This window comes from Podarcis cretensis (genome assembly GCF_951804945.1).
Source record: "Podarcis cretensis genome assembly, chromosome: 9".
NCBI lineage: Eukaryota > Metazoa > Chordata > Lepidosauria > Squamata > Lacertidae > Podarcis > Podarcis cretensis.
The window spans coordinates 6,646,249-6,666,982 of NC_137178.1; the positions used below are offsets into that span (position 1 = coordinate 6,646,249).

Genomic DNA, 20,734 nt, shown 5'->3' on the forward strand with positions numbered 1-20,734 from the left:
TTTATTTAAACATAAATCAATCATAAACATTTATTGCTTGATGCTTAGAAGAAGAAGAAGAAGAAGAAGAAGAAGAAGAAGACGAAGAAGAGGAGTTTGGATTTGATATCCCACTTTATCACTACCCAAAGGAGTCTCAAAGCAGCTAACATTCTCCTTTCCCTTCCTCCCCCACAACAAACACTCTGTGAGGTGAGTGAGGCTGAGAGACTTCAAAGAAGTGTGACTGGCCCAAGGTCACCCAGCAGCTGCATGTGGAGGAGCGGAGACACGAACCCGGTTCACCAGATTACGAGACTACTGCTCTTAACCACTACACCACACTGGCTCTCACGCTGGCCCAAGGTCACCCAGCAGCTGCATGTGGAGGAGCGGAGACGCGAACCCGGTTCCCCAGATTACGAGACTACTGCTCTTAACCACTACACCACACTGGCTCTCACGCTGGCCCAAGGTCACCCAGCAGCTGCATGTGGAGGAGCGGAGACGCGAACCCGGTTCCCCAGATTACGAGACTACCGCTCTTAACCACTACACCACACTGGCTTGTTTTTGTTTGGTAGGGATAGCTTTTTCAAAAAATAATTTTTATTTGATTTTACAAATACAAATTTATAACAATACCGAATACAGAGATTTCTCTGAATCTTGAGACTTCCCTCCCACTCCATGGGTCCTATCGTCAATATTTTCAACAGCATATTATTTCATAGTCTGTATTTTGTTATCTGTCCGTATGGTCCGTAGCGTTTGTTACATTACAAGTGAAATGAAAATCCTGTTGATGGAAATAGAAACTTTTTATTTAATACAATGCCACCCCTGGATTAGTTCTGACGCTACACACAAAGATGGGAGAATGTACTTTTAAGAAGCCAGGAAAAATGAACAGGAAGGCCAGAACTTCAAAGAGACAGGAACATAGCTGGGATGGCAAGGCAGAGGTTGGAGGGCCATCTGTCATGGATGCTTTAGCTGAGATTGCATTGCAGGGGGTTGGACTAGATGACCCTAGGGAAGAAGAAGAGTTTGGATTTGATATCCCACCTTTCACTCCCCTTAAAGAGTCTCAAAGCGGCTAACATTCTCCTTTCCCTTCCTTCCCCCACAACAAACACTCTGTGAGGTGAGTGAGGCTGAGAAACTTCAGAGAAGTGTGACTGGCGCAAGGTCACCCAGCAGCTGCATGTGGAGGAGCGGGGAATCGAACCCGGTTCACCAGATTACGAGACCACTGCTCTTAACCACTACACCACACTGGCTCTCAATAGGGGCCCCTTTGAACTCTATGATTCTCTTCTTCTTTGGTGATCACTCGTAGCCGAGTAAGATTGTCTTCCATAAACACGGTTTTAGCAGTGAGTCCGTAAGTGACTGTGGAGGCCAATTCTGGATCCACAAATCCTTCCACAGTGGGGACGTAGGTTTCCTGGTGGGAGCTGATCACAGTGAGGGTTTGCCAAGCATACCTTCCTCTTAGCACGTTTCTCCCTTATGTCCTGAGTTCGAGTGTCTTCAAAACCCATAACACTTTTGGTAAAGGCTGTTCTCCAATTGGAGCGCTTGTAGGCCAGTGTTTCCCAATTGTTGGTGTTTATGCTACATTTATATTTAGATTTGCCTTGAGAGAGTCTTTAAACCTCTTTTGTTGACCACCAGCATTACGCTTTCCATTCTTAAGTTCAGAATAGAGTACGGTAGTTGCTTTTGAAGACGATCATCAGGCATCTGCACAACATGACCAGTCCAGCGAAGTTGATGTTGAAGAATCTTTGCTTCGACACTGGTGATCTTTGCTTCTTCCAGTACACTGGCATCAGTTCACCTTTCTTCCCAAGTGATGTGTAAGATTTTTTGGAGACACCGTTGATGGAATCTTTCAAGGAGTTGAAGATGAAGAAGAAGAGTTTGGATTTGATATCCCGCTTTATCACTACCCTAAGGAGTCTCAAAGCGGCTAACATTCTCTTTTCCCTTCCTCCCCCCACAACAAACACTCTCTGAGGTGAGTGAGGCTGAGAGACTTCAAAGAAGTGTGACTGGCCCAAGGTCACCCAGTAGCTGCATGTGGAGGAGCGAAGACACGAACCCGGTTCACCAGATTACGAGTCTACCGTTCTTAACCACTACACCACACTGGCTCTCATAGATGGCGTTTATAAGTGGTCCACGTTTCACAAGCATACAGTAAGGTTGGTAGTACAATAGCTTTATAAACAAGCGTTTTGGTTTCCCTGCGAATGTTCTGGTCCTCAAGCACTCTGCACTTCAGTTGGGAGAAAGCTATGATTTTATGATTCTATGGTTGGTGAGCGTATTGGTGCACCAATGTATCAGTGGAACTCCGCTGCCCACGGGATCCCCATTCAAGGAGGAAAGTATCCAACATTTCCTCTCTGAAGGGACCTTTCCATAGCCGGTTGCAAAATAAACCCGGAAAACAAGTGTCAGTTTTATGCAATAGCAGAAACCAAAACCGAATGCGTGTGCAAGCCTCTTTGTCTGACTCAGCACAAGTTCAGACATGCTATCCATCAGCACATTCCATCCTGGGCCCAAATTGTTCTGCCTCGCAACAGGCGTGGCGTTTTTTCCCCCAGCTCTGCAGAGAAGAATTTCCACCACCAAAGAGCTCTGTATCTCCTCGCGGAATCACCTCTGACACTTCCCAATTCCCTTTCGAGAGGATGAATGCATTACATAATCCACGTGGATCCGGCATCACGTTGCGGGGAAGCAAAGTGAAGTAACAAAGGCTTGAAAGCATCAGGCGGGTTCACCCCGTAGCTGGGAGAAATAACCGCTCCCATTTCCAGGTTGGTTGGTTGGTTAGAGAGTTGTGTGGGAGCCCAGCTCATTAAGGACTTGGAAAATATAAATTTGTTGTTATGTGTAGATCATGTAAATAAAGGGGATCACTCTCTCAGCCCACCTTCATCATATGATGGGACATGGAGAGGTCAATTACTGTAAGGGCACTCAAAACAAAGCAATTCACATATTTTTATAGCACCATGATTTAGACAGGAATTCTGTAACTGGCTATGTACCACTGTTTGTACGTGTTCTGCAGACTGTCTGGCCAGAGTGGTGCATGCTCTGGTTATCTCCCGCTTGGACTACTGCAATGCGCTCTCCGTGGGGCTACCTTTGAAGGTGACCCAGAAACTACAATTAATCCAGCTAGACTGGTGACTGGGAGTTGCCGCCGAGACCATATAACACCAGTCCTGAAAGACCTTCATTGGCTCCCAGGACGTTTCCTAGCACAATTCAAAGTGTTGGTGCTGTCCTTTAAATCCCTAAATGGCCTTGGCCCAGTTAACCCGAAGGAGAGTCTCTACCCCCATCGTTCAGCCTGGACATTGAGGTCCAGCTCCGAGGGCCTTCTGTTGGTTCCCTCACTGCAAGAAGTGAGGTTACAGGGAACCAGGCAGAGGGCCTTCTCAGTAGTGGCACCTGCTCTGTGGAACGCCCTCCCATCAGATGTTAAGGAAATAAACAACTACTGTATCTGACTTTTAGAAGACATCTGTTTAGGGAAGCTTTTAATATTTGAAGGACTATTGTATTTTAATATTTTGTTGGAAGCCGCCCAGAGTGGCTGGGGAAACCCAGCCAGGTGGGCGGGTTATAAATAAATTATTATTATTATTATTATTATTATTATTATTATTATTATTATTATTATTATTATCTGAAGGCAGCCCTGTTTAGGGAAGCTTTTAATGTTTGATGTTTTATTATGTTTTTAATATTCTGCTGGGAGTCGCCCAGAGTGGAAACACAGCCAGATGGGCGGAGTAATATTATTATGAATAATAATAATAATCTTGAAGTTAAAACAATGCAGATCTTATTGAGAAAGAAATATGAGTGTTTCTCGGCCTCTTGTTGTTTGGCTCCCCAATATCTGGTCCCCATGAGGTACACTGGTTCTGGAAATGGAGGCTCTATTTTTGAACGCGACAACTAGCAGGCACCGGCAGGCCTGCCTCCCATCAGTCTTGTTAACACTCTTTAAAAACCCAGCTGATCTGCTTGCGAATGGCAAGACTCCAACAGCGGCTTGGCTGGTTCTTGGTTGAAATTCAAAGCCATTATATAATAAGGGCGTCGACGTGCTGCAGGTTACGTGCTTTCTTCCGCTGTTCTGCTGGGAGCTGGCAGAGGAGCGAGGAGCGACGCGAAGGCAAGCTGCGTTTGAGCACTCAGCCAGGCTTTCGCCCAGCGATGGCACAGGGGCTGCCAACTCCTGACTGCGAAGCCAAGCGACGGAATGAGGAAAGGTGCCTCCATCTAGGGAGGGGGAAAGCTCAGCGGAGATCATAGAGGCAGTGTGGTGTAGTGGTTAAAGTCTTGGATGGGGAGGCCAGGGTTCAAATCCCACCTTGGCCATGAAGCTCACTCGGTGACCCAGCTCGTTCGGATTCCTCGCCTGGAGAAGATCAGATGGGATGCACCCAAAGCTGTCAACGTAGCATTGCCAAAATAAGCAACAGTGCTGTCTGCTTCTGCCCTTCAAAGATGCTCTGCTGCAACGGCCGCCTGAGGCAGTCGTCTCCCTCTGCCCTCTGCTTGCGCCGGCCCTGTCAAACATCCACAGTCCACGAGAGACAGTTTGCTCTTCCTGTTATGTAGTGAGTTGAATAGGATCCAAAATGCAGCAGTCTCATTCGTCCTAGAACAATAGGATTCAGAATGCAGCAGTCTGATTGGTCCTAGAACAATAGGATCTAGAATGCAGCAGTCTGATTAGTCCCAGAACAATAGGATCCAGAACGCAGCAGTCTAATTGGTCCGCAGCAGCCACCGAATCCAACTCTGGGTGGAAGTGAATCCGCAACCTGATTGGCCTACAGGAGAATCCCAGAATTAGCCAATCACGTGGGGCACATTGTGTAAAGGATGTATATAAAGCAGACATTTCGGGGGAATTTCCATTCCTCACTACTCTGAGCTGAATAAAGAGCATGAACTCCACACTCGACTCCGAGTTTATTTCATTGCTCTTCCTGTTCTTTGGAATGTGCCCCTTTAACGTGCCCCGCAGTTCATTGGATGCCAAGACTGGATTGCCCAGCCTCCTCTTCTGTCCTGAGCGCAGGATAGGAGCAAAGATCCCTGCGAAAGACCCCAGGGCAAAATAAACGAGCAAGCAAGTAAATAAAGCAATGTTGGAGGCTGAAGGCTTGAGCAAAGTTGCCAACTTTTTCTTCCCAGAAGGGCTCCAGTGCTGCTTAACAGCAGCTGCTCCATATAGTAGTATGACTCATGCAACATGTTGGCGACTAATATACACACAGTAATTACCAAAATGATTATACATTCTTTATCAATCTTCTGACAAAAATACAAAACTTTATGCAAAGCCACAGAAACTTACGAACTACCCAACCTAAGATGAACTTATAATGTCTGATTTCAATAGATTTTTCAGTACTTAACTCAGTCTTTTGTTTTCTTTTTAGGTAAGTTCATGGAAATATTAACAAAAGGTAAGTTCGGTGTTGTTCACAATACCGAGAGATGCTAGTAAAATTGTAGATGGATGTTAATGAAGTTGTAGACAGGGTGCCAGCGTTTTGCACCTGTAGGGCAGCTGTTAAAAGTGCAGGAGCCCTGCCAGGGGGGAAAGTTGGCAACCACAGAGGCAAGGTATCCAGCAACCCCTTTCCCTGTCCCCCTCCGCCCCTTAATTCATTTTTCTCGGTTACCTAAGCCAGTCTGACCTACCCCCCCCCCTTGCTATCTGCAACTTGAAACATTTGAATTTATCTGTTACATAATGAAACCGATCCGACTTGTGAAAAAGTGATGGCGATTGGGCGGGGAGATTGGCATTACACTTATGTAAGAAGCTGGTGTTGTGCATGCAACTCAAGAGATGGCTGTCTGGAAAGGAGAGCGCAGGATCCATCCCAGAGCCCTGTTGCCACCTGCTGGCCATGATGGGGCACAGCACGTTCCTTGCCCACCACACCTTTCTCTTTAAACACAAGATGCTGCCTCTTAGCATCTCTCTAGCAAAGGACTGCATGGCAGCAGCTCTTGGGCGGACTTGCGCAGAGATATTTCCCATCAACTGCTCCAGCTGGGCTTAACCTCTGCTTTTGCCTTGCATTCCCCCCCTTTATTATTATTATTCTTTTTAAATATAGTTTCATTCATGACATTCAGACATACAGCATGCAAAAATTACACCAAATGAGAGTTAAAATAAAATGACACTTTACGCTCAGATACATGTTTCTGAATATATTAACAAAGTCATGTTAAAGTTTATATATCATAACTATTGGGGATATGAAATGATAAGAAGGTGTATGCTCAGATTGCTAAAAGGTCTTTTGTATCAATAACAATTTTAATTTATAGGGAGTAAGGGAGAAAATGAAAAATGGAAACCTATACTTCACGCACGCCAAACTGTACCGTGAACTATAGGTCCTGTTCCACCATATGCCACATTATTTGTATAATCAATAAGGTAAAGGTAAAGGACCCCTGGATGTTTAAATCCAGTCAAAGGCGGCTATGGGGGTGCTGTGGTCTAAGCCAATGAGCCTCTTTGGCTTGCCGATTAGAAGGTCAGTGGTTCGAATCCCCGTGACAGGGTGAGCTCCCGTTGCTCTGTCCCAGCTCCTGCCAACCTAGCAGTTCGAAAGCACACCAGTGCAAGTAGACAAATAGGTGCCACTGTGGTGGGAAGGTAAACAGCGTTGCTGTGTGCTCTGGCTTCCGTCACGGGGTTCTGTTGTGCCAGAAGCGGTTTAGTCCTGCTGGCCACATGACCTGGAAAGCCGTCTGTGGACAAACGCCGGCTCCCTCAGCCTGAAAGCGAGATGAGCGCCGCAACCCCGTAGTCACCTTTGACTGGACTTAACCGTCCAGGGCTCCTTTACCTTTTTACCTTTATGATCAATAAAACCACACCAAACTGCATTAAAATGGTTATGTTTCTTTTGGCCTCTTGCTACTTTTAATTTTTGCATCCATCTTTTCCATTAACACTGTTTGCCAGATTGCACGATACCATGACCCCATGGCCCTTTATCTTGCATTTTGTTGCTGTGAACCGCCTTGAGATCTCCAGGGTTTTAGGTGAGAGGCGTTTGCTATTGAGTCTGAGACCTTCTGCAAGCCAAGCAGATGTTCTGCCGCAGAGCTTCGTCTCTCCCCTGACCTTCATCTGGGGTAGGGCTCAGCTCTGACAGTGTAGCTGTTCACTGTGAAGTGCAATAGGAATTTTGCACAAGGCTGTGCAATGGGGGAATCCTTTTTTGCTAATAGCAGCAGTCGTAGTAGTAGTAGTAGTAGTAGTAATAATAATAATAATAATAATAATAATAATAATATATTTATACCCCGCCTATCTGGCTGGGCAGCTGAAAATTTGTAGGGGGCTCTGCAGAGAGAAAAAATCCAAAGTACCAGTTACAGATAGGTAGCCGTGTTGGTCTGCCATAGTCAAAACAAAATAAAAGAAAAAAATTCCTTCCAGTAGCACCTTAAAGACCAACTAAGTTAGTTCTAGGTCTTTAAGGTGCTACTGGAAGGATTTTTTTTCTTTTATTTTGTTTTATCCAAAGTACCAGTTATTTTTCTGGAGGCCTTGAGGCAGAGCGGTCTCTCTGCCAGTCTTTTCTCCGCTCCGATGTTATTGAGGAATGTAGGAAATTCCATCTTTAGCTGCTTTAAGAAATGACTCGGCAGAAAAGACGTGAGATGCTCAGCCAGGCAGATCAGAGAAACATTCACGTCTTGTTCCTGCAAGGCTTCTTCAGCCCCATCACAGGAGAAACCTCTTGAGAGCAGCTCTTCTAGTGAGCCAAAGGGGTGGGGGAAGGAATATTCTGGGATTTTGTTTACTTGCAGGGGGGGGGGGGAAGGAAGCAAAAAAAGCATAGTGAACTTTCATAAACTGCCTTTGTTGTTATTGTTTATTCGTTTAGTCGTGTCCGACTCTTCGTGACCCCATGGACCGGGGCACACCAGGCACTCCTGTCTTCCACTGCCTCCCACAGTTTGGTCAAACTCATGTTCATAGCTTCGAGAACACTGTCCAACCATCTCATCCTTTGTCGTCCCCTTATCCTTGTGCCCTCCATCTTTCTCTTCTCTTCTCTTCTCATGAGGTGGCCAAAGTATTGGAGCCTCAGTTTCAGGATCTGTCCTTCCAGTGAGCACTCAGGGCTGATTTCCTTAAGAATGGAGGCATTTGATCTTCTTGCAGTCCATGGGACTCTCAAGAGTCTCCTCCAGCATCATAATTCAAAAGCACTAATTCTTCGGCGATTAGCCTTCTTTATGGTCCAGCTCTCGCTTCCATACATCACTACTGGGAAAACCATAGCTTTAAGTATACGGACCTTATAAAGACCAATACTGTATCTGCTCAGGATTATTGGCACTGATTTTCAGCGCCCCTCAAGGGCTGGATCTAGACACATCAAAGAAGCATTTCACTTAAACTTGGTGTAAATTTAAACAGAGAAATCCAGTAGGGGGGAAAACGGGACTCTGCAGACCATCTGGCGGCACAGTGTTATATCGCATATAAAGGTAAAGGGACCCCTGACTGTTAGGTCCAGTCGCGGACGACTCTGGGGTTGTGGTGCTCATCTTGCTTTATTGGCTGAGGGAGCCGGCGTACAGCTTCCGGGTCATGTGGCCAGCATGACTAAGCTGCTTCTTGTGAACCAGAGCAGCGCATGGAAACACTGTTTACCTTCCCGCCACAGCGGTACCTCTTTATCTACTTGCACTTTGACGTGCTTTCGAACTGCTAGGTTGGCAGGAGCTGGGACAGGGCAATGGGCGCTCACCCCGCCGCGGGGATTCGAACCGCCGACCTTCTGATTGGCAAGCCCTAGGCTCTGTGCTTTAGACCACAGCGCCACTCACATATACAAGACATATAAATCACTTTTTCTTTCCCAGTCTAGCCGAGTCCCAGGATTCCAGATGGGAGATATATTCGCAGGCCTACCTGGGATCTTTTGCACCCAAGGGAGATGCTCTATGCGTGAGCTATGGCCCTCCCGCTAACAGGAAGATGAACCAGAAAAGGTTGGGGAAAGAGCTTCTTTCTGAAGGAGGGAGGTTTCTTCTCAAAGCCTGAGGTTGCCACATACGGTTCCTGGTTGTAATGAATGTATGGGCGTGGCTCGTGCGTAAGTTGCCACCACGCCTGGCTAGTTAGCCTGGTTTAACCTTTCCTGACTGGACAGCCCTTCACTTCGTGGCTGTTCAGTCACTAGCAGAATCCGTCAGTGGGCGTTTCTTAAACTTCTTCCAGCACAAAAGCTCTTTGACGCCAAGTCTACACCTACTTTCCCTGCGCGGAAGTCTTCTGCACAGGGTGGGTGTGGGCAGAGGAGGACCTGTGCTCTACCCGCTGGTCTCCAGTGAAGAGTCCTGGAGACCCCTCTCCGATTCCCCCAACCGCCCCCCTTTATCCCTGGTGTTACGCTGATTTCCTTCCCCAGCCGATGAGTTCCCTCTCTCCCTGCTTGCCCCCTCTCTGGCATCGCTTGGGAGCTCTGCCTCCACTCCTGTCTCCGATGTCAGTTCCCTGACACTGGTCTACACAGTGTACTTCAGTAATGCATTCCCCAATATTCTCTGCTTAACAGATGGCTTAAATCTAAGGTTGTCATATTTCAAAAGGTAAAAATCCAGAAAATATGCCACCGAGCCCAAGAACCACCCATGCACAAAATAAATAAATGCATAAATAAAACATTTTTTTAAAAAAAAAACCCTAAATCCAGGACATTTGCTTTAAAATGTAAAATTCCCCCCGGAAAAAAATGCAGGACCCCCCAAAGGATGTCCAGGAATTCCCAGATGTATGACAACCCTATTTAAATCTCCACTATGGGGCAGTTCTAAATGTACTTTTTACTGAGTCTTGGTGCCTACTTTTCAAGAGAGCCATGTGTGCTCTAGATGAGTGTATTACATATTAAGTCTCTTCTCTCACTTTGGTGATCACTCGTATCTGAGTAAGATTGCCTTCCATAAACATGGTTTTAAAAGTGAGTCCGTAAGTGACTGTGGAGGCCAATTCTGGATCCACACGTCCTTCCACAGTGGGGACATTGGTTTCCGGGTGGGAGTTGATCACGGTGTGGATTTGCCAAGCGTGTCCTCCTCTTAGCACATTTCTCCCTTGTGTCCTGAGTTCGAGTGTCTTCAAAACCCATAACACTTTTGGTAACGGCTGTTCTCCAATTGGAGCACTCGTAGGCCAGTGTTTCCCAATTGTTGGTGTTTATGCTACATTTATATTTAGATTTGCCTTGAGAGAGTCTTTAAACCTCTTTTGTTGACCACCGGCATTAAGCTTTCCATTTTTAAGTTTGGAATAGAGTAGTTGCTTTGGAAGACAATAATCAGGCATCCAAACAACATGACCAGTCCAACGAAGTTGATGTTGAAGGATTATTATTAATAATAATAATAAACAGAGCATTCCCAATATTAAGTTGCTCTGGACTTTCTTTGTTACCACTATAGGCACGTGAAGATAGGCCATGGTGATGGTCCTATCTTAAGCCTCAGAGCATCAAGCATGTATAGCCCAGCCTTGAAAATATGATGGCCTGAGTGTTGAGAGCTAGTTTTCTGGAGGCAAGCAGAAGGACTCTGGAAAGCAATGGGTTAAGCTCCTCCTACTCAAGGGGTGACAGGTGAGTTGAAAGTGAGTCCTGGGCAGCTGCAGGGCACTTCTGCTCCATAAGTCTTCAGTCCTCAGGTTCGCCATACCCCACCCAGTTACATTATTATGCAGACAATGCCACTGGACTACCTTACAGAGCCGTCGCTTTGCAAAGCCAAGTGCCTGAATGCAAAAGGTGCTAAATGAAAAAGTGGTGCTTGGCTGCCCTCTGGTGGTCAGCCGAGGAATTTAGTTCATCCGAAGCAGGAAAAGCCAACGGTATCAGGGAGATCTGCAACATGCCCAATTTGCTGCATTTGTTATTATAATAATAATAATAATAATAATAATAATAATAATAATAGCGTTTTTACATATGATTCAAAAAGGACCTGTAAAGAAAGAAAAAAGAACAAAAATAGAAAAAAATAGGACAAAAAGCAAAACACACAAGGACTTGCCTTCCTCTCCTTCCCTGGTTTCGTTTATTTTCCCTCTCTTCAGCATATTCTGAGTTACCAAATTCTTCTTTTCTTGTCTCCTACTGCTGAATTTATTCAAGTCCTGTTAATCTGTTCACTTGTTTATGCTGATTCCTAAAATACTTTACAAGCATTTTTGTATTCTTGATCATCTTGTTCTCTTGTCTTACTAGTCAGACCCACTAACTCCACACATTCCAACATCGTGAAAGGCCCTTCCTCCGTAGTCGGTACTGCGTTCTCCAGTTTTGTGCAAGCAGAGGTTTGGGCTGCCCTACTAGTGGCATACACGAAGATAGTCTTTCTTTTATTTGGGGGGAGGGACTTCTGTTGTTACCATTTCACGTGCCACATTTTTGTGCCTCCCGAGTCCTGGTCAATGTAAGGGCCAGCACCTTGTTCTGCAGTCATGAGCAACTTTAAGGTAATGGGGTTTGCAACTCTCTTCGGTTTCTCCCCAAGGCTGTGGGTCAAAACCAGCAAGGCTGTTCTTACGTTCAAGAAACAACACGGAGGTGGAACGTTCACCCACACCTTTAGTGGGTGGGAACAGGGCCGGATTTTGGTTTGATGAGGCTCCAAGCTACTGAAGGTAATGGGGCCCTTTATATGTCCAGCTTTGTCAACAACAAACTGTCGCTGCTTTTCATGTTGAATATATGCTATATGGTAATTTATGGACCTAATAGGTATCTAAAGCCATTTGCACATGTGGCCATGCAACCAGTCCATGCAGAATTTGTTGTTGTTGTTTAGTCATTTAGTCGTGTCCAACTCTTCATGACCCCATGGACCAGAGCACGCCAGGCACTCCTGTCTTCCACTGCCTCCTGCAGTTTGGTCAGACTCATGTTTGTAACTTTGAGAACACTGTCCAACCATCTTGTCCTCTGTCGTCCCCTTCTCCTTCGGCCCTCCATCTTTCCCAACATCAGGGTCTTTTCCAGGGAGTCTTCTCTTCTCATGAGCTGGCCAAAGTCTTGGAGCCTCAGCTTCACAATCTGTCCTTCCAGTGAGCACTCAGGGCTGATTTCCTTCAGAATGGAGAGGTTTGATCTTCTTGCAGTCCATGGGACTCTCAAGAGTCTCCTCCAGCACCAGAATTCAAAAGCATCAATTCTTCGGTGATCAGCCTTCTTTATGGTCCAGCTCTCAGTTCCATACATCATGCATACATACATACATACATACATTCTGCATACATGTAGAATTTAGGCACCCTATACATAGAAATGAGTAAACCAGTGGTATTTTAGGGAGCAGGCTAGCAGGCGGGGCCCATTACTTACATCACAGGAACCTACACAACACAAAACACTGTTGCTGTATGTAGGTTTTGTTTTATTTGTTTTTTTATCTTATATTTTTGAAATGTACATCCAGTTTTTTTTCCTTTAATTTTTTGGGGGGCTCCCAAGAGAGTGGGGCCCTAAGCTATAACTTGTTTCGCTTATACGTAAATCCAGCACTGGGTGGGAACCAAGAAAGGGAATGGAGGGGGGGGGGAGCCCTTATGTTTCCCCAGCTCCTACTAAAGAATCAAATCCCATGGGATGTTTTAGTTTTGGAATACAATCACTGTCCTCCTTCCTCTGTTCTCCTCTCTTTGCACAGACATCGTCCTTTCTCTCAGGACAGGATATCCTAGAACAACGGCAGCAGCTGCCTCAACAACAACAATAACAGCAGCAGCCAAGCCAAGGTTTGTGCAGGAGAGTGACAAAGAGACACCTTAATGCCCAGGTGGCAGGGTGCATATGAAGTCTGCATATAAATGCAATATTTGTGCAAAACAAACAAACAAACCCCCAGATGGAAACGCAGTATATTTGGCAAAATTGCGTCAAAAATGTGTGTGCTAGGAGAAATTCGCAGTAAAGTGCTGGCGCATTTTCGTTCAGAATCGAAAAATTCGCAAACAAGTGTGGAAATGTGGGGAACTGAATGCTTGGGCAGGAAACGAAAAACGGAGAGAAACTGAAATTGGCCGATCTGGCCGATTCTCACTCTGCATCTATCCTTTTCTGCTGAAGAGTGGGGAATACAGTAGTACCTCTGGTTGCGAACAGGATCCGTTCCAGAGGCCACTTCGCAACATGAAAAGCCCGCAACCTGAAGCGCGTATCTGCGTAGGTGCGCAGCGCGATTTAGTGCTTGTGCGCATGTGTGAGCGGCGAAACCCAGAAGTAACCCTTTCCGGTACTTCTGGGTCACTGCGGGAATCAACCTGAAAAAATGTAACATGAAGCAAACGTAACATGAGGTATGACTGCACTGTTAACAGAGATAGATGAGCTGATAGTGGGGAACCCAAGGACACCCCCCCCCCCAATATGATGAAACCACACAGCACAGGCCAAGAAAGGCTGCCAACCAGATACTTTAAAAGCTTCCCTAAACAAGGCTGCCTTCAGATGTCTTCTAAAAGTCTGGTACAGTGGTACCTCGGGTTAAGTACTTAATTCGTTCCGGAGGTCCGTTCTTAACCTGAAACTGTTCTTAACCTGAAGCACTTAACCTGGAGCTAATGGGGCCTCCTGCTGCCGCCACGCTGCCAGAGCATGATTTCTGTTCTCATCCTGAAGCAAAGTTCTTAACCTGAGGTACTATTTCTGGATTAGCGGAGTCTGTAACCTGAAGTGTATGTAACCTGAAGCGTATGTACCACTGTAGTGGTTTTTCTCTTTGACATCTGGTGGGCGGGCGTTCCACAGGGCGGGTGCCACTACCGAGAAGGTCCTCTGCCTAAGGAGAATTGGATGCTGGATCAGACCCAAGACCCACCTAGTGCAGTATCCTGTCCTCTCAGTGACCAGCTAGAAGCCTGGGTGATCTTCAGCCCTCACTTAACAGCTGCAGTAGGAAGATCTGAGGTTGTGAATCAGGATATTTTTCTGATCTCTGCCCAACGATCTCCTCCCTCCTTGCAGAGGGTTATATTTTTTCCCCACATCACATTTAGAAAATCCCTACATCAACTATGGGAACGTTTCCATCCTCTGCGTTGTCCGATCCACCCCTAACGCTGATTCTTTAGATCTCAGAGGGAGCAGCCAAGAAACTTGAACCCGGGTCATGGGATGTAAGGCGAGACCGCAACGACTTAAGAGAGGGAAGGCGGTCCGCTTGTTGTGACCAGCTTGCGGGTGTTCTGTCAAGATGGCTCAAAATATACTTGCAAAAAGAAGCTTGATTTACTCTTATGGGGCGTATCTCTTCATGCAAATGCATTTTCAACCGAGAACTTTTGAAGAGCAGAATTTGTACAATTGCACCGTCGTGATGTTCTGGGGAGGATTCCCAATTTCGTAATAGCGGCAATCTTCTCTTCAGACTTACAAAACCCAGCTGCTCAAAGATACGACCAAAACGGGAAAAGTTTTCCTGGATGTTCTGGGGGGATAAAAACAGTAGACACCAAGGTGGTTCCTGAACTTTTGCTTTTGAATCAGACCATGCTGCTTTCATGTTTAAATCAGAAGTGGGTGGGGAGGAGGGGGTTAAGCTCAAGGAAGTGTGTAGGGATTGTGGTGTTTGCTGTATTCAGGCTTTGTGGATCTGAGAACCTGGGGAACCTCATCGGGCTGATATCCTAGCTTCTCTTTACCTCAGGCTCATGAAGTCCACAACCTGCTAAGCCAAGCACACCCACCTCTGGCCATGTATGCTGATGGGGGAACCAAAACACCTCTCACATTTGCTCTCTGTTGGTGCTGACCTTTAAAGCCCTAAATGGCCTCAGCCCAGTAGACCTGAAGGAACGTCTCCACCCCCACCATTCATGTCCAGCTCCGAGGGCCTTCTGGAGGTTCCCTCCCTGCGAGAAGTGAGGTTACAGAGAACCAGGCACAGGGCCTTCTCGGTAGTGGCGCCTGCCCTATGCAACGCCCTTCCATCAGATGTCAAGGAAATAAACAACTACAGTCTTACCTCCAGTTGTGTTAGGTTCACGTTGCCTTTTTTCTGGTTACGAACGCAGCAAACCCGGAAGTGTTTACTTCTGGGTTCGCCGCTTCGTTCATGCTCAGGAGCGCTCTATTGCATCACATGCATGTGCAGAAGCAGCGCTCTACTTACGAACTTTTCAGGGTGCGAATGGCACCCCAGAACGGATCGCGTCCATAAGTAGAGGTACCACTGTACATGACTTTTAGAAGACATCTGAAGGCAGCCCTGTTTAAGGAAGTTTTAAATGTTTGATTCTATTTTTAATATTCTGTTGGGAGCTGCTCAGAGTGGCTGGGGAAACCCAGCCAGATGGGCAGGGTATAGAGAATTATTATAATTATTATATCATCATCATTATCTCTGGGGCTGGAGAAACAGCAGGATGTCAATCCCTAACAGTGGAGTCTGTTCTGTTTTGTCCCAGTCTCAGACCCGCCTCACTTATGAGAAGGAGGAAAAGTGGTGTTGAAATCTTGTGGGAGCTCATGGAGCGCATGATGCTGTTGCTGTTTCTCTAGCGACAGTGGTGGGGCAGCAGCAGTAGCAGTGACAGGGCAGCCCTCAGGCGGCAGAATGGGGCACGCCAACCCTTCTGGGTCTGCCCTCTGCTAGTTCTCACCTTCCTGCTGTCTTACTTCCAAGTAGCCCAGGGATTGGCGGTGGCTTCCGATTCCTCTATCCCTGTAGAACGCGAAAGGATGGGGACAAATCTAGAATTAGTTGCCCCTGCCTATTATAGCCTCTGGCTCCCCCTACTGTTGGCCTCCTTGATTGCCGCTATGCCACTCTCAATGGGCAGCAGCCACAATAGGGCCTTACCGGCCAAGATTAGCACCTTGAACTTGACCCCGTAGCAAATCAGCGGCTGTAGGGTTGTCAGGAGCGAGACAGCAAAATTTAAGCGCAGAGACTCCTTTGTGTCAGAATGAATGAGGTTTTAACGAAATGCTTAGTTATGGCCACTAGGGGTCAGGATTAGATATGCGGTCGCTAGCCCTTGCAAATAAATGAGTGAAACTTTTAAGACATTACCTTCAAAGTCCAGAAATGGATTCCTCGCACCCTCACCCTGAACGTTCAACATCTTTTAATGTTGTTTTTGTTAGCTCGTAAAGTTCACTTAAGATATATAATCGGGAGTTCCTTTTTCTTCCTTTTACATATGTATTCTTTGATGTTTAAACTGGAGACTGTCTAAAGTTACACTCATGTGGCCTGGCAGCATGCTGAGCAAACAAATTACCAGCTGATATAGTTACTGTCTGGCTAGGATTTCGAAAGGATCTGGCTTCGAGATCTGTGACGCAGCAGAGCATGGAAGATTACTGAGGTGCCAGAAAAGGGGGGGGGGGGAAATCATAGAATCATAGAATTGGAAGGGACCTTAAGGGTCATCTAGTTTAACCCTCAGTAATGCAGGAATCTCAGTTAGAGCATCCCTCACAGATGGCTATCCAACCTCTGCTGAAAAAGCTCCAGGGAAGGAGAGTCCACCACCTTCCATCCCTCGGTCGAACAGCTCTTACTGTCAAAAAGTTCTTCCTGATATTTAATCAGAATATCCCTTCTTGTAGCTTGAAGACATTGGTTCGGGTCCTACCCTCCAGAGCAGGAGAAAACAAGCTTGCTCCCTCTTCCATGTGACAGCCCTTGAGATATTTGAAGATGGCGATCATATCTCCTCTCAGTCTCCTCTTTCCAATGCTAAACAGACTCAACTTCTTCAACCGTTCCTCATAAGGCTTGGTTTCCAGCCCCTTGGTCATCTTGGTTGCCCTCCTCTGCTCAGATGCTTGTCAGCATCCTTCTGAAACTGTGGTGCCCAGAATTGGGCACAGGAATCCACATATGCGTGTGTGCTTTGGAGCACAATATGGTCTGACCAAGGCAGAATAAGTGGGACTATTCCTTCTCTTATCTGGACACTATACTTCTTTTGATAAAGCCTAGAATAGCATTAGAGACATGGGTGGCGCTGTGGGTTAAACCACAGAGCCTAGGACTTGCCGATCAGAAGGTTGGCGGTTCAAATCCCAGCAACGGGGTGAGCTCCCATTGCTCGGTCCCTGCTCCTGCCAACCTGGCAGTTCGAAAGCACGTCAAAGTGCAAGTAGATAAATAGGTACCGTTCCGGCGGGAAGGTAAACGGCATTTCCGTGCGCTGCTCTGGTTCGCCAGAAGCGGCTTAGTCATGCTGGCCACATGACCCCAAAGGTGTACGCCGGCTCCCTCGGCCAGTAAAGCAAGATGAGCGCTGCAACCCCAGAGTCGGCCACGACTGGACCTAATGGTCAGGGGTCCCTTTACCTTTATCTAGAATAGCATTAGCTTTGCTTGTTTGTTTGTTGCTACTTCATACTGTAGACTTAGACCCCTAGATCCTTTGCGCATGTACTGCTAGTAAGCCAGGTATCCCCCATCTTATATTTGTGCTGCTGGTTTTTCCTGCCTAAGTGCAGAACGTTAACATTTGTTCCTATTGAAATTCATTTTGTTAGCTTGCACCCAGTTCTCCATTCTGTTACGATCATTTTAAATTCTGATTCTGTCTTCTGTGGCATTAGCTGCCCTTCCCAGTTTGATGTCATCTGCAAATTAGATGAGTGACCCCTCAATTCCTTCATCCAGGTCATTTCTAAAGACGTGGAACAACCACGGGCCCAGGACAGAACCCTGTGGTACCCCACTTGTCACTTTTTTCTAGGATGATGAGGAACCATTAATGAGTACTCTTTGGTTAGCCAACCAATCCACCTAACAGCTACCTTGTTCAACCCACATTTTACCAGCTTTGCGAGAATATCATGGGGGACTTTGTCAAAAGCCTTACTGAAATCAAGACACACTATGTCCACAACATTCCCCTCATCCACCAAGCTTGTAACCCCATCAAAAAAAAAAAAAAAAAAAAAAGGAAAAAAAGATTCGTCTGGACCTTATTGATCACAGCATCTTTTTCTAAGTGCTCACAGACTGAATGTTGAATTATCTGGGGTCTCTCAATGTCTAGCACTAGCCATAGGAAGTTTGGGGTGGTCGGGCTCTTTTTCAATAGCAGTACAGTGGTACCTCAGGTTGCAGACGCTTCAGGTTACAGATGCTTCAGGTTACAGACGCTTCAGGTTACAGACTCCGCTAACCCAGAAATAGTACCTCTGGTTAAGAGCTTTGCTTCAGGATGTTGCAGACCCCCCCCCCCCAATCATTCAGTTTGTACAAACACCACACACACACACAAACACACACACACACACACAAACACATGGCATATGTGACGTTTCTGTTATAAATTCATAGTAAATCAACCGTACATCGGATTTACACCAGTCCACTTTTATTTTGATCCATGGAGGAAGATCTATCAAAGGGGGATGGTTTGATACAGGACAGCCATAAATCCTTAAGCGTACCAACATGTACTCAGGAGCCCTACCCGGTTGGCATGACAACCTTGATGGTCCCAGACAGAAGACCATCAAGGTCACAAAGGACTTGCATATGGGAGTGGATTCAACATGGACTGGAACAAAGGACAATGATCAGATCTTCCCTCTGGGGGCAGGAAACTGCTAACTCCCCTTTGTCCTCTGGAAATGACTCATGGGGAGGGGGAAAGGAGGAACCAGCCAGGTGACAAGATACTCAGGTTTACCTCCACAACTCCTCCCTCAACCCCTCCTTTTTGTGATGTGTCAGTGATGTAGTCATGAAGTTGTTCTAGGGGTGTAGCTTGGAGGATTAGTAACTAATAAAAGTTGGGGTCTTCTTTTGTTCTGGGCTTCCATTTTGTTTCACCTGGTGGCAGGTGGGAGTCCTGTCGCGACAGTCTTCAATAAAGACCAAGCCTACTGGCTACTGTTTTGCTCTGGTATTCCTGGCTGGTGTCCTTGTTTTTTGTCCAAGGGAGCCCTCGGATTTCTCCGTTAACAAGGATGAGAACAGAAATCATGCGGCGGTGGCAGGGCGGCAGCAGGAGGCCCCATTAGCTAAAGTGGTGCTTCAGGTTAAGAACAGTTTCAGATTAAGAACGGACCTCCAGAATGATTTAAGTTCTTAACCTGAGATACCACTGTAATGCTCTGGTTCCTAGATGCTGAATACAAGCAGAGGAAAGGGCTGTAGCTCAGTGGCATAAAGCAGATCCCTATTTTCTTGTTGCCTGCCAACCTAGCAGTTTGAAAGCACCTCCGGGTGCAAGTAGATAAATAGGGACCGCTTACCAGCGGGAAGGTAAACGGCATTTCCGTGTGTGACTCTGGCTCGCCAGAGCAGCGATGTCACGCTGGCCACGTGACCCGGAAGTGTCTCTGGACAGCGCTGGCCCCTGGCCTCTTAAGTGAGATGGGCGCACAACCCCAGAGTCTGTCAAGACTGGCCCGTATGGGCATGGGTACCTTTACCTTTACCTTTTATTTTCTTGTTAAAATAACGCAGTCTCACAACCATCACGCCCAGTTGCCACTGATAGCCTTGTCCTGCATGAATTAGTGTGATCGAGCCGCTTCACGTGGTCTGAGCCTGGGATCTGGGCTGTGTGTGGGACTTGCTTGGGGGCGCATGAGGAGACGCCTGGGCCAGATTTTCTGGGTAAGAAAGTCTCCTTTTGTCTTGGGGAAGGTTCTCTCCTTCGTTCCCACAAAGCAACCTTTGTGCCTGGAAGCTGCAATGGCTGCAAGGCAGTTTCTCCGGACTGTGCCAGGAGTTATTGTGCTTTCTCAGCTGTGCTTTTATTTTTAATCCAAACAGGAAGAAAGCCCAGGAAACCGGCTGAGAGGCCGAGCACGCCAGTGCCTCAGAGGGAGTGCTTTATCAGGCCCTTGAGCCGGTTGATAAGAGACTGCCCAGGAGAGTCGTTTCAGCTGTGGAATGTCACCCAGATAACGGAAAAGAAAGTCGAGGGAACAGTTTGCGGGTGCCAGAGATCCCTTTCGTTAATAGCTCCCCAGTTCTCAGAGTTTGGGGAATGCCAGGGACTCTGTGTGCACACAGGGGCTGTTTCCTTTGAAATAAAAAAATAAGGTCCTATATATATAATAAATGTTCATAAATGTACCAAGCAAACACGTACATAAATATATAAACCACATGTCTGAAGCAGCACAGGAAAACAGCCCTGAAACCATTTTGACTCCCAAACTGACCAAATGTTTTCTCTGCAAGGTCAAAGGAAAATGGAAAAGCCTCCCCATTCACAAAACCTGTGTATGAATAGGGTGAGCCTGTGACCTGGCTCAGGAACGAAGTATTTGTCACTACAAAAGACTGGCCGGGCTCCCCAGGGTATCCAATCAAGTAAGCATTAACAGGTAATCTGCCAGATAGGAGATAAACAACGACGAGAGGTAAACAACACACTCAGATTTCTGCCGTAGACCGCCCTTTCTGTGATGTAGGTATGATGTTTCTGGGGGTTGTCTTGGACTCCAAGGCGGGCAATTTAAAATGTCTATATAAGGGTGGACACACCTTTGTTTGGGTTCCTCCTCCTTTCCTGTGTGTGAGGGGAGCACCCTGTTGCAACAGATCAATAAAGATCAGGCTTACGAGCTGCTTTGCTTCTCAATATTTTCTGGTTGGCCTCTGTTATTTTCTCCAAACAGTGGAGAACCTACAAAGGACTCTATAAGGCTCTTGTGTC

The 20,734-nt window shown here is 46.5% G+C and overlaps 1 long non-coding RNA gene across 1 annotated transcript; it reads left to right on the forward strand.

Annotated features, from left to right (window-relative positions):
* Nucleotides 1–124: 124 nt before the first annotated feature.
* LOC307224474 lies at nt 125–20,275 on the forward strand. Its single transcript, XR_013842561.1, has 4 exons — nt 125–192; nt 2,023–2,816; nt 12,763–12,850; nt 19,843–20,275. It is a non-coding gene; the product is annotated as an uncharacterized lncRNA (long non-coding RNA).
* The last annotated feature ends 459 nt before the right edge of the window (nt 20,276–20,734 follow it).